Genomic DNA, 18,018 nt, shown 5'->3' with positions numbered 1-18,018 from the left:
AATGCGCTAAACAGAAAAAAAATAACTTTTCCTTTAAAACTCTTACTATTAACATATAATGCAATTGCACAAATGATAAAATATAAAAGCTTGTTGTGATAATGCAAAAATAGCTAGTCCGCCATCTTGGGTGGTCCGCCATGTTAGATTTATAATGACGGATCACAGCGTACCATGCTTGGTTATCCAAAGTAATGGTGTATACAAAATTTCAATCCATTCAGTTAAAGGTATATGCTTGAAAATTGAGTTGCAAGATTCGAACATACATACATAATTGTATGTTCGAATCTCAATACTCATTACAAAAAAGTTAAATAATAGCTTTTAAAAATGGAGGGAAACGAGAAGACATCACCGCCTAGTATTAAATGGCTACTGCCGCCCACAGACATCTGCAACATTAGAGGAATTGTAGATGCGTTGCCAGCCTTTAAAAAATTATCTGACTATAGAAATGATCAATCACAATTACATATTACAAAATTGTATTTTATTCTAATAAATTATTAAAACAAACGCTACGGTGTAACACCAGCGAGGTCACATATTCAATTACATTTAAGTTCACATTAAAAATTAATTTTCCGCATTTTGATTTTTTTCTTTCAATATTAATTTTTTTCGACACGTATAATAATAAAATAGGAAATGTTAATTAGCGCGCCGTTCTAGGGTTTATACTTTCATTGTGTTTATAATTAAATTTTCCGATGAAAAGAAATGATCAAGTCTCGCTTTATTCCTTTACATCGTTTGTATTTGTGGAAAAATGAGCGTTCCATTTAATTATATCTACTGTAAAAGATTAATTAAAATGTTTTTAATCTACGTATATAATAACTGTCTGATATTTATGTTCTTGAAAAGAAACTAATAACTAGAAGCTATATAAAACTACGTGGATGGATCTATTCAGACAGTTTCACGCGTACTTTTAACCGACTTCCATCAAAGGATTGGCGGTTCTCAATTCGATTGTATTTTTTATGCATGTTACCTCAGAACTTTTGACTGAGTGGACCGATTTCGATGATTTTTCGACATCGATTTATTAGACGATGTCACGTCAAAATCTTAAACCAATCAAGGTCATCGTCTTGACAACTATATGTGTCTATAATCTTTTCTTACATGCGAACCGGGTCAGTTGTTTGATGATTTAACCTACATTAAGCTTTTCTAGACTTGGCCCGTTTTGTTGGCGCCCAAGCGGGTCGCGATAAGACACTTTGAGCGCCAAGCTTGACTTGTTTGTCTTTTTTTTTTTAATAATGGCGCGTAGAAATCTTTTTATGAGATGGATAATGTCTTCTTGTTATATTTTTATAGTTCTTCATAAAAATATATATCATATAGCCTATTGCAGAAGAGAAATTTATTTTAGGAATATTGAAAATAAATACATTGTTATCATATTTAGAACAAATATTATAAATATATATATATATATATATATATATATATATATATATATATCTTCACATTCAACGGCCCCCAAGTAGGATTTTCTCCTGTGTCAGAGGTCCGAAACACAATTTATAAGCACGTACGTTCAAATCATAACAAACGTCTGTATGGCCAATATAAAAGTACGTAGTAAGTAGTTGCGCATAGCCAGTGCTGCGACCGCTGCGGCAACACGTGATTAACATGTTTAGTTATTACAATGGTTCAACTTATGTATTATTTATATAGGTATAAGACTTGACGAGGTGTTGGGGTAACGGTCACAGCACTGGTTTGTGGCTGCTGCGCTGGCGGTTGCGGGTTCGATGGGTCTCCCCACCGTGCTCAGAGAGCACGTTAAGCAGTCAGTCCCGGTTATTATCATGTACACTTGATAGCGATCGTTACTCATAGTAGAGAATAAATCCGCCAACCCGCATTGAAACAGCGTGGTGGATTAAGCTTTTATCTTTCTCCTACATGGGGAAAGAAGCCTATGCCCAGCAGTGGGATATTACAGGCTGAAGCGAAAAGCGAGATGTATAAGACTATTTCATAACAAAATTTATAGAAGCTTTCAACGCTGCCTATTTATAAGTATCCAATATTTAGGTGGCAGGAATTCGAGGAAAAAGGCGATTTCATAAAATTCGAGTTTACACAATCCTTCCAATCTTGTAGCTCGTGATGCTTTTACGAAATATGAAACTTATTTCCACAGACGAGATATACTTTTAAAGGTATAAAAAGAGGTTTGAAATTAATAAACTTATTTGTAATATAACTGTATAAGGTTAGGAAGTCTAAGTCTTCGATTTTATTCCTATCTTTAATTTCCTTCTTATTTATTATTTTCCTGACACAAGAATCTCTTCTAAATTTTCTTTTTAAATCAACAAAAAAAAAAAAACAAAAAAAAAAGTTTTTATTTATACTTTTCTGCACCTAAGAAAGGCTGAATATACTTTAAAAGAATAACAGATACGAAAAAAGTTAATAAACTTATTTTAAGTTTAAATACTTCAAAATGTATTAAGTCTGAACCGCTACATATAATATCACGTGCTAAAATCCCAGTCGGTATTATCTCGGTAGTTCGAATAGCACGCCCCCTGAGGCTTGTGAAACGAAATTGGATTGTCAACTAAAGGATACGCTGATTCCATTGTAAACTGCTGAGCGTTCAGGGCGTACAAAAAGACGGTCAATTCGACTTTGTTATGCTACAATAGTAACAGCTTTTATTATGATTCGTTTTAGCTTGTTGCACTGAAATTAAATTGGGGTAAATATTGTTTTAACTGCACTTAGCTAACAGTTTATCGTTTTTGTAGACCTAGGATATAATAGGAAAGTAACGTCTACCGAGACATTAGGATTTTGAATAACTTAAATATAGTGGCTAAATTATGGTTGCCCATAACACTAGGTACATTACTTAAATTCGTAATCTACCGATCGTTAAGATGTAAATTTGTATTTTATTGATTGATAATTTTGCTACCTTAACTTTTTATTAATTATTATTGAGTTTTTTTTTGTAAATGCTACTATTTTTAACTTTCGTTTTTGTGTTTAATCGATCACTTTATGGCGAAATAAAATAAAAAAATAAATTAAATAAAGTAAAATTTATTGGTAGCAAGTGTTTTTTTTTTATTTGATAGGTATGTGGGTAGTTCTTAATAAAGTGTAAAGAAAAATAAATTTTTGATTAATCATTAGAATTATACGTGCTTAATATATATGTCTTTAAATAGTCAAGAATAAAAATATTTCTAAGTATAAAAAAAGAGATATACAACATAATGTAAAACATAATTTACCTATTAAAATAAGTTAATAAATAAATAAATAGGTAATATCAGAGTTATAACAATAAATCTAAAACTAAAAACCTTAAGTATATACATAATATAATAATTAAAAAATATTATTAAAAGGTTTAGGTTCCAAAGATACTGCAGGGTTCCCCCTTTGAATAGCTAGACTAATTCTTTGTCCGAAGTAACTGCCAGCTCTTCGGTCTCCTATGACGTCGAATAACCTTTTTGCTATTTCCTTAAAAAGTCTTATAGCGCTAGGACCCCACGACCAAGGGTAAAATAAAAAAAAATGTAAAGAACAGCGAGGCTGTTGACAAAAATACATTTTTGCTTACTAGTGACAACAATTGTATTTTTTCTCTAGTAATACAAAGATTAACCTAAGGATAATATCAAACCTCATTTTGTTTTTTATGTTTTTTTGAAAATCTTTTTTACATAAATTTCGACAATTTTTATTTTCATTTATTTATTACGATTTATATTTTGCTATAATACTTTACGTTATTTTATGCCAAATTATGAGATTGCTTCATTACGTTTCCATTAAAAAATAACCATTTTCACTTTTTTCTATAATAGATCCACAATACTTAGGCTTAAAACCTACAAAAGTCATCATAACATAACCACAATTTCCATCTAATACTTCACACGTGCTATTTCATTTGTTCCTAACACGACACTTGGGGTCCTAATATTTTGCGATATCATAAAAAATTGCGGTGTACAAGTACCATTGACAGACGGAATTGGACACGACCGACCCCAATTAATTTAACTGTCGTAATGTGTTTCCGTTTACTGCTTTCGTAAATAAGAACAGTTTTGTGGACATTTCTTTTTAATACAAATTTTGTATAAATTTCGCTGAAATATAATTTAAAATGGGCATAGGCCTCTTTTCCCCATGTAGGAGAAGGATCAAAGCTTAATCGACCACTCTGATCCAGTGCGGGTTGGCGGATATATTCCCTACTATGAGTAACGATCGCTATCAGATATTAACGATAACAATCGGGACCGACGGCGTAACATCCTCTCCGAGGGACGGTGGGAAGACCCACAAGACAAGGACAGACATCTAAACCTGAAAGAAATATTTGTAAAAATACAAACATCTATCCTAAAACGGGAATCAAACACGAAAACGTCGACTTTTTAGGTCCCTACACACACCACCACACTTAGAACGCATACAAAATAACAATAAAAATTTTATATAAAATTGTCCGTATGTAATATTGCTGACAAACGTAAAAACGAACTATAACGAAAAATATAAATATTGTAATAATATTATTCAACATTAATTATATTTTTAGAACTTCTAGTTTGTCGGAAGATAGTATCAGTATTTTTAGCTCAGCCACTAAACTGATTTAATTTAGAGATAGCTGGAAAACACTGCAAATGAAACAGACTTAACTCACTCTGTAGCTTAAAACCAGCTAAGACATTCGTTTAAATTTAATGTTTTTAATTTTAAGAAATTGGCAGTTGTAGAGATTAAAATTTGAAATTTCATAATGGTTGAATTAAAATTATATGTATAGTGTGGCACAATGCACACAGCGTCTTCGGTGCGACAAAGCCAGTCATGCGGTCACCAGCACGCCTGCCCAGCGTAGTGACTATGAGCAAAACACATGAGTTCACCCCATTTTCGAGGCCTATATTTAGCAGTGGACTGCAATAGGCTGAAGTGTGTGTGTGTGTGTGTGTGTGTTGCACAATACATCAGCTGTATAACTATAGATACTACTTTTTTATATACTACTTTTTTATATACTTTTTTTTTATTTAAATTTTAACATCCATTGGCTCTTGAATGCCCATGCCTTTTTTATTTACATTTTAATTTTCAAGCGTTGAGGCGTATTATTTTCAACATTGCATGCTTCAAATTACGAACTAAAGCTTATTTTCTCTATTTCGATGGTGAGTCCAAAACTGGCCGTGAGAGATATATATACCTATATATACATATATATTTATGTAGGTTAATAATTAGGATAATTATTTACGACTATGATTTTTTTTTTATTCTACATGCTCCATTAATTTTATAACACACTACATGCTTTATACTGTACATTGTGTGACTCTACATTGTTAATTTAACGCATTGTCGACGGCCACTCTCATTTTTCTAAAACAGCGCCCGCCACCAGTTTCGCGAGTACATCCTCAATAACATTCGCATCCCTATTATGGATCGCCATTTTGAGGCTGTGCTCGAGAATTTGCCTACGGTTAGCCCCCACCGTTCTGACGAAGTGGCCAATTGCATCGTCCTTGTCGTCGGTGTAATAGACACAGGTGCTGAATATCACACACTCGTGGAATTAAGATCAAACTTATATTTACGGAATATTGTCAAAGATCACTAAAAATAAATGTGTTTTATAAGACTTTTCAATTATAATGTTTATTCTTTTGAAAGAATAATAAAACAATTCAAAATGGCGAAACCCTTTGCTGGATGCCAGAAAGTACGAAGGTACGCTGGCCGCGGTTCCCGACCTATATAATTAAACTTTCGTCATATTTGAGTATGATGAAGAAACAACGAAGAAACAAAAACCGACTTGAATTTACATCGACAGGAAAACGTCGATAATCGAAATAGTCAATTCATTACGCATTTATTAAGGTTAACTCAAAAAGATACTCGTCAGATTTCAATCAAATTGAAATGGGAATATGAAAATCGAAAGGTTAATAAAAGACCAAAATCGGTATACCCTGTAAAAATTTATCAGATAAAACATTTAAAAAATACAGTCGAATTGGGTACGTCGTCCTTTTTTGAAGTCCGTTAAAACAGCAATATTTCACTACCAATTTATTATTTGTAGCAACCACCAGTATCAACGTTGTCTCGAATCGGCTAATTATACGGAACCCTAAAGGAATAGACATTAATAAAGGCCAGATGCGGCGAACGGAGGTCGAATACTAATTATCGGAATAAATGAATTAATTTCTTAATAAGATTGGATAACGAAGTACTACCGTTATTTGGGAAATGGTTTGAAATATTAAGGCGATAATAATTCTTAAGGATTATAAAGGTTAATTAGTAGAACGAGTGACAATTTTTAAAATTTGTGGATAAAAAAGTAAAGGTAATCACAAATATATCTGTATGTATTCTTCGAAAATAATTGTGTTTGCAGGCAAACGAAGAAAAACCGACTTCAATTATATCGACAAGTAATACAACGTAGGTAGACGAAAAAATAGTCAAGTAAATACGCATTATCAAAGATCACTCCAAAAGTTGTAATCAGATCTCGATGAAATTTAAATGTGATCACATAATAAACATCGGCTTTCGATTAGATTAAAAATCATCAAAATCGGTACACCCAGTAAAAAGTTATGCGGAATTTCGAGAGTTTTCCTCGATTTCGCTAAGATTCCATCATCAGATCCTGATTTCCTTATCATGGTACAAAGCTAGGGCTATCTCCTTTCCAAGAAAAAAGAATTTTCAAAATTGGTTCATAAACGACAGAGTTGTCCCCAAACATACATAAATATATATATATATATACGGTCGAATTAAATAAACTCATCCTTTTTTTTTGAAGTCGGTTAATAAGTAAAGCTGAGTAGTTTTTATATTTTGAGAATTTTTTTACAGGATTCCCACTATCTTATCGTTGAGGTAAGGCGGTTTTTGGGGTGGTTGGGGTCTACCTCCTAGTGGTCCACCCCGGGCAACGGCACCACTAATTTACTTTTGGTGACGGCTGAACGACCCCCACACAACGCGGTGGTAGGTCCCACTTAGGGGCCGCCTGGCAGCGACCACCCTCCCGTCGGAACCAGACGCCAAGCAGCTTGCTGCGTTCCGTCTGTGAGCGGGAGTACCAGTGCCTTTGGGGGATTAGAAGAGTGTCAGTTGCGCAGCTTGCGCAGTTTTTTTTTTTTCGGAATCTTGGACTGCACTGTACCGGGTAGCTCATACTGGAGGGTAGCGGGATCCGAGGCACGGTCTTGCCGTTGACCGACCGCAGGCAGTTGGGGGCCCTAGCGCGCCAGCCACGTGGCAAAGGCTGCCCCGCCACCTCGCGAAAAATCCTGGGATGGCTCCACCGTGCCAGTTGGCGACTGGGTGGGAGGACCCGGTGGCGATTTCCAGGGGGGCTCGGGCGTCCCCGCAGTCTCCAGATGAGCTCCTCTAATGGTCGGCTTAGCCTAGGGAATCCGCATGGTAAAAGCTGCGCCTCGACATCCAACTGCTTCCCCATCATCACTCCTCAATATGAAAAAAGCACAAAGAAGGAAAAAAGTTAAAAAACGGCTGCACTTCCTCCCACTGAAGGTGCACCTCATTAACATCCGAGGTTTGCATTCCAATATTGACCCGGTCTACCACCACCTCGAGACCGTGAAGCCGCATCTGTTTTTCTTAACGGAGACGCAAATCAAATGTCCAGCAGATGCGACGTACCTCAACTACCCATGCTACTCATTAGAACATAAGTTCAAGGAACACGCTGGGGTCTGTGTGTACGTCCGCAATGACATTTGCTATAAGCGACTCCGGTGCTTTGAAACGACCGGGTTCTCTACATTGTGGGTTTTAGTGGACACCGGCGTGGACAAAACTGTCTACGCCTGTGTTTATCGGTCGCACAGTGGAGATCAGGAGACAACCAGGCTCTTCGACCACCTTACAGAGATGGCAGACAAAGCGCAGCAACGGTATCCGACGGCGGAACTTGTTTTTCTCGGGGACTTTAACGCCCACCACGAGCAGTGGTTGTTTCCGTACGAGAAAACATGCCACGCTGGGAGGGAGGCGCGCAAATTCGCGTTAGCACTCGATCTTACCCAGATGGTACAGGTTGCAACACGGGTACCAGATATTGCTAGCCATACAGCCAATTGCCTGGACCTTCTGCTGACTACAGATCCAGACAGACACTCGGTCTCAGTATCTGCCCCTCTAGGATCATCCGACCATTGTCTGGTGAAATCCATATCGACCGCCTCTCCTCCGGACAACTGTCCAAGGGGCACAAGAAGAGTGTGGCGATATGAGTTAGCGGACTGGGAAGAGATGCGGCATTTCTATGCATCTTTCCCTTGGCGGCAAGTCTGTTTTTCCTCGGGTGACCCCTCGTGTTCGGCTGAGGCAGTTGCGGGCGTGATTCGACAGGGAATGGAATACTTTATACCATTCTCCGACATATCGCTCGACCACAAATCCCGACCTTGGTACAATGCTGAGTGCGCCCATGCTGAAGCCCTTAAAGAGTCTGCTTACAAAGCTTGGGTACAAGTCCGCGATGCCAAAGCTGGAGCGCGGAGGGTTCGCACGAGGAAGAAAGCTTTTAATTCAGCCGCCAAGTCCTGCAAACGGATATTACAAAAGGCCCGATTCGACCATATCCGTCGTATAGGCGCTAAACTTGCCTCCTACCCCCCTGGTAGTAAACAATTCTGGTCTCTGTCGAAGGCAGTAGAGTCCAATTTCTGCCGCCCTACATTGCCTCCTCTGCAGAAGCCTGATGGTTCGCTAGCTCACTCGGCAGTGGAAAAGGCAAACTTGTTTGCATCTCTCTTTGCGAGCAATTCGCGTCTTGACGCTAGCTCTACACAACCACCATCCTTGCCTCGATGTGACTCTTCTATGCAAGAGATCACGATCCACAATAAAGAGGTCCGTAGAGTTTTGCTGAACCTTGACGTGAATAAGACTAGTGGACCTGACGGTATACCTGCGCGCGTCCTAAAGGCCTGTGCACCTGAGCTGTCTCCTGTTCTCACGCGCCTGTACCGCCTCTCTCTTCAAACTAGAACGGTGCCAAAATCTTGGAAGCTGGCTAATGTGCAGCCAGTGCCCAAAAAGGGTAGCCGAGTGAATCCCTGCAACTACCGACCAATCGCCATCACCTCCATGCTCTGCAAAGTCATGGAAAAGGTACTTAACAGCAAGTTGCTGAACTACCTAGAGGACAATGAACTCCTCAGTGACCACCAATACGGTTTTCGTCAGGGGCGGTCTACTGGAGATCTTCTGGTGTATGTCACACACTGCTGGGGCGAAGCCATTGAGAAACATGGTGAGGCGCTCGCTGTATCACTAGATATCTCGAAGGCCTTCGACAGGGTTTGGCACGCAAGTCTCCTTAGCAAACTTCCTGCTTACGGCATCCCTGTTGACTTTTGTAGCTGGATTTCAGACTTTTTGAGTGAACGGTCGATCAGAGTGGTCGTGGACGGCTGCTCCTCTGAACTGATGGATATAAATGCCGGCGTCCCTCAAGGTTCTGTTCTCTCTGCAACTCTTTTCCTGCTCCACATTAACGACATGCTACGACCAGGCATTGTTGGATACGCAGATGACAGTACGATTGTTGAGAGATATTTGTCCAGCGCAAAAGACAGCAGGGACGTAATACGTTCTCAGAGAGAGGCCATGGTGGAACGAACAAATTCAATACTGGAGCAAGTATCCCAATGGGGTGATTGCAACCTGGTCACGTTCAACGCCGCCAAAACGCAGGCCTGTTTATTCTCCACCAAACGGAGTCCTTTCAACTTGACTCCTACTTTCCGTGGTACACCTGTCCATGTGTCCGATACCCTCGACCTCCTTGGCATAGAGTTGAATTCTAACCTCAACTTTGGCAATTACATTGAGTCCAAAGCGCAAACTGCGGCCAGAAAGCTTGGCATCTTAAATAAGGTTAAGCGTTATTTCACGCCTAAACAGCTTCTTACGCTATACAAAGCTCAAATCCGATCGTGCATGGAATATTGTAGTCACTTGTGGGATGGCTCAGCTAAATATCAACTCGCCACACTGGACTCAGTGGAACGCAGAGCCAAGCGGCTTATCGGTAATGCCAGTTTGGTGAAATCTCTTCATACTCTGGCTCACCGAAGAAAGGTTGCCAGTCTAACGGTCTTTTACAGGTTGTACTTTGGAGAGTGTGCCCTGGAGCTACACGAGCTCATACCCCCATCTCCTTTCTTCCATCGGACTTTCAGACGTACCGCAGGCTTTCATTCCTACCTGATTGATATACCTTTCATACGTACAAAGCGCTTCGAATCATCTTTTTTAATGCGCACAGCCAAGGAATGGAATTCCCTGCCGGCGTCTGTATTTCCGAGTTCATATAACCCGAACATATTTAAAGCGCGAGTGAACAGGCTTCTTCTGGGCGAACTCGCTCCATCTTCGACCTCGTCTGTGCTCTAGGGCTAGACTGAGGTCAAGAGTAAGCCCATATCGTAAAAAAAAAAAAAAAAAAAAAAAAGGCATTGCAACAAGTATCTTCATATCAACAAGTATATTCTATCATGAACATTACTGTTGGAGCAGTACCGCAACCTTACAGAAAATCATAGCTAAATAGTATCGCTCGCAAGGAGAGGTACAGATACGATTAACAACGCGTTTGTGATGCAACTGATATTGCCGTCGTCGATCAACTACGGCAGCTATTTACTATCCCAAAAACCATACGCGTGTGTGCCACTCTAGTCATATAAATGTAAAAGAAAAATTTTTTTGCCGTTCAGCCTAGAGAGTAGTCTTAAATTCAAATGTATTTTACACATCGTTGGCTATTAAAATACACTACTCACAAATTTCATTATATTCATTTAAAAATAATATGAAAGAGATGTTTACAGCATTGGTTGTTTTTTTTTTTTAAGAATTTTAATCTATTAATGTAGGTTCCTCAAAATGTTTAATAAAAAGCTATGCTTAAGAAAATAATAATAACTACAGCCGAGTGGTAAACGCGCGTCCAAGACTTAGCGAGTTAATATTTAAATAACAAATCAACTGAAAAATCAAAATATTTTTGGTTGAAATTAATAGTTTAAAATATTAAATGAATAGTATTTAATTTTTTTTTAATGTCGACTAGTACGAAGTATATTTTGTAATAAGTAATTTATAATCGTAATTTAAATCTACATTAAAATTACGTTACAGATTTTTTACAGCAACGAATTTACTCAAAACATGTATAAAGTTAGTTGTTAAAAGAGTACCCAGATAATAATGAAATACTTAGATTATGCACAATTTCGATGACAACTAAAAAAGCAGCCACAGCATATATTAGACAAAACAACCCCATAGTATTAATATTATTCTCAGCGCGGTTCAAATATCGCGAGCATTAGCACCTGCAAATGTATAAACGGTCTAATACAGTTCAAAGAAGGGAACTGCGAAAGCTATTATAATTAGACCTATTTTCAGTTAGACGTGCATTTAACCAGCATAAAATTTTCAATTAAAATACTTTTACGGCACATTTTTACATTTCAAAGCACTAAATCGGGGATGGCGTAACGTATCCCTGACAACAGACTAACAAAATCCACTTAAAACTGTAGTATATTTCTTGACATCTACATCAATAAGAAAATCCAATTACTTCAAATCTCTAACAACCCCACCGCACCCTTATACCCACAATATTTTCTATAGAGTAATGAATCGCGCGTCAAAAGCACCCGTCCGACGATTACTTCTGAAATTAATTTCTCCTGTAACCATGTTATTGTTTTTCTTTGTTCTAGTAATTGTTTAACCCACTCTATAGTAAATGTTTATTGATGGCTCTTGGTGCGTTGTTTCGTTTTTAGATTACGAATTTGTTACTGACAATTTTTCAATTTAAATTTTATTGTCTAATAAATTAGTGTGAATATTTCACTTTGAGTTTTTAATTATTTTTCTTTGTCACACTCACTACAACTAGTGCCTATACGGTTTATGCAGGTCTATTCTAGTAGCCCTTCCCAAAGTGGGCGATAACGCCCCCTTGTGGGCGCTACAGACCTAAAGGGGGGACGGTAGGGCGTGGGGGGTAAGAGACCCAGAGAAAAAATGGTGGCGTTTTGTAGATGCTTGGGGGGCAATTTAAATCATCCTTCACGTTAATTTTTATATTAAAATCGATTATGTTTGTTTTATTTTAAATAAAAGATACTCTGTCTAAATACTGTAAAGAGACGTTTCAATAATCATTCTCATTGGCAAGTGTAGACCGTAAGAGGTAACTTGAGACTTGAGTGCCGCTGTGTTTTACCTATTGCGCTCAGGTCTCAAGTTAACTCTTAAAGTCTCGGTAAAGGTTATAGTTAAAGTCTCTTTAGAATTAATGTTAAATCTCCGCTAATATAGCTCGCAATACTTAATTTAATTTGAAGTTATAGTGGTTTTAAGTTGGTGAAAAAATGGGGGCACTATAAAATAATTTATTCTCAAAATGGGCAGTAGACAAAATAAGTTTGGGAACCCCTGTTTTATTGCCTTTTCAAACATGATTATCTTACAATTTCTAAACGTGTATTATCTATTTAAGCTGTTATAAAAATTTACTTAGTCAATATATTTATTTAGTCAGCTCAGCCTATTGCAGTCCACTGCTGGACATAGGCCTCCCCAAGTTCGCACCAAACACACCGGCAATCTTACGTAGATCGTCGGTCCAACGGGCCGGAAGACGTCCCAAAAATATAGGTCATTGTCAAAATAAATAACTACTATATAGACATAGATAAGAAAAATACTTAGTAGTATAGTATTTAGTAAGTAAAAAAAAAAACCGTCAGCGTCGGACCACGTCTTCGTTTTACTAGGCAGTCACAGGACTGTTGATCTGTAGTATAATAAGTAGAAAAATCGCCTGTGGTATTATTATAATGCATGCATCATAAACAAAAGGCACGGGCATTTTGAGCCCGTGGATCAAAATTTATAAAAAAAAGAAAAAAACAATTGTTTGATAAACTAACTTTTCAATAAAAGTGTCTTTGTAGCCTACTTGAATAAAGGAATTTTTCAGAATCCAATCTTCATTTTTAGACAACATTTATAGAAAACTGGTTTTTTTATGACCTTGGAAAGAATTAATATTTTTAACTGATAGATGCTGAATGTTTTTTTTTTTTCAGTTATCTATAACATCCAGAATCTCTGAGTAGATTCAATTCGACGAGACGCCTAACTTTCTTCGATGTGAAAATTCTTGATAAGCAGTTTCGCCGCGGAGCTATAAAATACTTTAGTTTTTAGCGGGAAAAATCCAGAGTAGATTGACTGGGGATATACCTCAACTTTAGAAATGATTACTCAATAACACTCCTATCGAATTTTAACTGAGATAGGGCACAGCAAGAATTTCCTGCTCAAAATATGGAGCAGCCCGACTGGGGTAGTACCTCGACCTTACAGAAGATCACAGCAAAATAATAGTTTTCAAGCAGTATTGTGTTACTGTTGGTGAGTAAGGTGACCAGAGCTCCTGGGGGGATTGGGAATTGGGTCGGCAACGCGCTTGCGATGCTTCTGGTGTTGCAGGTGGTCTATAAGCTACGGTAATCGCTTACCATCAGGTGAGCCGTACGCTTGTTTGCCGACCTAGTGATATAAAAAAAAATCGAGTACCGATACTATACTACTATATTCCTGGAGGATTGAAGGTAGTTTCAGCAATACGTTCAAAATACTCCTGACGTTGGAAGCATCCCTAGTCCACGGAAACTATTTATCATAAGGAAACCGCTACGCTAGTTTGTTGTACTTTCAAATAATTACTTCTCGAAATTTTTAAGCTTCAATAATTTTTACAGGTTCTTTTTTAACTATAGTACGAGTATAACAAGCTGTAAATGCGCCACAACTGGGCAAAGGCCAAAACAATCCATTCTTTGGCTCCACTGTAGTTTGACATTACATGTATCTTAAAAGTTTCTTTCATTGATTTCAAACAGGATTTATTATGACAAATCGAATAATACAAGTTGGTAGAACAAATTTGCAATTAAAAATTCAGTTATTACATCACCCTTTTGCTTGCGCCCTGCAGCGATAATTCGATCTCCATAGCCATTTCCTAGTTTCTAAAGCTTTGCTTACTCTTGGTATAAAATAAAGAATAATTATTATTAATTGTAAATTCTTAATATTCGAAAAATGTAATATAAATGCATAAATCATATTCTAGTGATAAACAATATCTAACAAATCTTAACGTTTCTTTTACTGTATTTAGCCCTTAAATACTTGGAATTACATTTACTGTTATTGTAACTTGACGGGAAGGGACAGAGCCATCAACATAATTGATGTTCAAATAAACTGCAAAATTACGAGCACAAGATACCGCGGTCCTGTGACGGTTTACAAGGGTTTTATGATCATAAAATAACCATGGCTTGGTTAACTTGGCTTTAGTTACAGAACAACTGAGATACTATCATGTGGTGCGTTGTATTCGAGAGGTACGCATTTTTACGACGAAACTAATCCAAAATTAAATTTAGGTGATGTAGACGAAACCATAATAGATGGTCTTATGGTTTTTTTTATGGATTTAACAGCGTCTGGTCTCATTTCTTTAAAAAAAATTCTATATTCTCAAATTTTTTATAGATAAGAAATATTGCGACTAATTGCAACATTTTGCGAACAACGCTACCCACGATTCAGCCTGTAACTAACATCCTCCTGCTGGGCATAGGACGACACGTTGGCGAAACGGTAACAGTACTGGTTTGTGGCTGTTGCGCTGGCGGCTGCAGGTTCAACCTACGCACATGGCAAATGTATTATCCAAAGAGATCTTTGCCATGGTCTGGGCGTTTGTGTTTGTGTATTGTGTGTGTTTCCGGACCCCCGACACAGGAGTTGAGTATGAGGCGTTTATAGGCCTCTAGCTCCTTGTAGGAGAAGAATCAAAGCTTAATCTACCACTGCTCCACTGCGGGTTTGCGAATACAATACTTCATGTGACTAAAATTAACGTAATAGCGTGATACAACTACTACGCATTGTATGTATTCGATGTTTTCGGATCACGTCGCATCTTGTAGTAAGCCTATGTTTGTCAATCGTGTAAGAGTCATAATAATAATAATAATAATAAGTAACCGTTATTTTAAAGTCAGTACAATAATAATAATATTCTTTATTGCACACCATTAAAAGATACAAACAAAAGTAGTATAATTAGAGGAAGATGTACACAGGCGGTCTTATCGCTAAAAGAGCGATTTCTTCCAGACACCTTTGGCTATAGGACAGCGCATAGAAAAGCGGTTAGGAAGTGTACAAATAATTGTTATAGAAATTAGAATACATCACAATAGATTATAAAATTATACATACATATATACATACATATGCTTACACACTTACATATATTCACACATACATGTGTACATATATATGTGTATATACATACATATACATCATTATGACTTATCTATAATATAAAAATGAGTCGCTGAATGTGTTGCTAAGCGCAAAACTCGAGAACGGTTGGACCGATTTCGCTAATTCTTTTCTCAAAATATTCCTTGAAGTACGAGGATGGTTCTTACAGAGAGAAAAATTGTAAAAAAAAAAATTAAATTTCCTGAAAAAGTCTAAAAACAACACTTTTCTATACTCCCATACAAAAGATTTGTGATAATACTTAAAAGTCAATTTGAACTTTAATACCATACGATAAAGTTTGTGTTAGGCGATACGAAGTTCGCCGGGTCAGCTAGTTAAGAATATATACGGTCTAATTGTACAATAATCTAATGTTTAATAACGTAGAAATTAATAACGTTGAAGCTGGGCTATTAATATCACTTTTTTTACATTATTTAACAGATCTTCTATAAAAAATAAATATATACAAATTAATTCGAGAATAGTAGACGTATTAATAAAGAGTATAAAAAAATATCCAATTCGAATCCATAGTCGTCATTTTTCGTTACTAGTTATATATTTATACACAAAACACAGCTTTTAACATAATTATTATTTAGACGTGAATAGATTAACTTTGTATATTCCATTAAAAATAACGGTTGAAAATTTCTAAAATCTAATAAGCGCTGGAACGAAATTGGTGTTTTAAAGTAGGAGTTTAAAAAAGATTATCGGGAAAAAAGCTCTCTTGTCTCGAGATCGCGTTAGGTTAGCGTCGAGCTATAAAATTTATTACTTATTTAAAAAATTCATAATAAAAACCCAAAATAATTTATATACATTTAAGTAGACTTTGTTCAAGAACGTCAAAATCTGAATTTACAAAAACTGTATTTGACTAAAATTTGGTTTGTAATGTAAATAAATAAATATCTTATAACATACACACACGGTCGTCTGTTCCAATGATAAGCAACTTAATGCTTGTGTTACAGGTAACAGCCGACTGTTAGAACTTTCTTTAAATATATGTACAAATATTACATATATAAATAAATACAAATATTATACCCAGACTCAGGCGGGATTTGAACCCGCAACCCACGGAACAGAAAGCTGGGCACTACAAACTGCGCCAATGTGTTAGTCAAAATGAGTCAAAATGTAAGTGATACAATATGTCAAAGACTTTTTTTTAAATAAATATTTCATGCCGAGTATAAGAATAGTTAAGAACTTAATTCAAGTAGACTTTGTCGTACATAATTTACATACCATATCATACTCAACTATCTCAGGAAGATGACATGTTTTTTATGGGTTTGAAAACAGAAACAAACGCACGGACAATGCCATAGATCTGTATGACCAATAATTATAACCATTGGATATGCTAGGATGGTTACGGCCGTTAAGAATATAGCCTCTCTTCCCATGTGTGTCGTAAGAGGCGACTAAGACATAAAACAGTTCCACTACCACCTCGGAACTCATAAAGCTGACTGATGGCGGAATAACCATCTAACTGATGGCTTTGATATACACAGGCCGAAGATGGACAACAGCGTCTTTGGTACGGCAAGGCCAGCCCTGCGGTCACCAACCTGCCTACCGAGCGTAGTGACTATGGGCAACACATATGAGTTCGCGCCATTTTTGGCCCGAACTTGTGGAAGCCTATGTCCATGTGTGTGATGCTTCGATATCGAATCCACGATTATGAACGCAACAGTTAATGAAACCAATCCTTTGTCGATTTAATACAACACTGCCAAAAAAGTTCTAAAGTATTATAAAAATTAAAATCACTTTGAACAAACCGAATCATTTAAAAGCGACGAAATTGGAAAGGCTTTATAAATACAATTCGAATCTAAATTATCAAAACAACGCTTAAAACAATTAAAAAAGGAAACGATTGAAGCCGTTTAATTTGCAAAAAGACAAAAGCGAATAAGACTTTTTTTTTTTTTCTTATTTACGATAATTGAATCCAACGAACGATAAATTTGACGTAAGACCGTTGTCAAGAGCAATGAGGGTAGAAAAAAAAACTCATAAATTGGTATGGCCGTTTCATTTTCTGTCGGTACCCTAAGGGCGACGCAATCAGGGCTAGGGTATAAAGGGATAACGCTATCCTCGTAAACTGTCCTGTACTCAGATTATATGAGATTTGTATCGGGTGTTGTTCTATTTTTATTTATTTTCTTGAAGAATTTTCTCGATGCTTGCAACGAATTACTTTCTTGATTTAATCTTTTTTTCCCTTTTAAGCAAATTAATTAAAACGCTATTTTGGCGTTTCTTTGTGAATAATAAAAAAGGAGTGAAAAAACTTATTTATGGCAATTTCTATTTATTGCTATAGAATAAAAAAAGACTGATTAAATGTTTAAAAATATTTCAATCTTCATTCGTGAATGAAAACGGTGAATGAACGAGTTTTATCATACAAGAACAACACAACAGCTTATAAATAGAATAGATTTTCATTGATAAAATTGGCATGGTATGTTTAGAAGTTCATTTTAATCT

The sequence above is a fragment of the Melitaea cinxia genome, chromosome 22 (assembly GCF_905220565.1).
Source record: "Melitaea cinxia chromosome 22, ilMelCinx1.1, whole genome shotgun sequence".
Lineage (NCBI taxonomy): Eukaryota > Metazoa > Arthropoda > Insecta > Lepidoptera > Nymphalidae > Melitaea > Melitaea cinxia.
Note: the sequence above shows the minus strand (reverse complement) of the source record.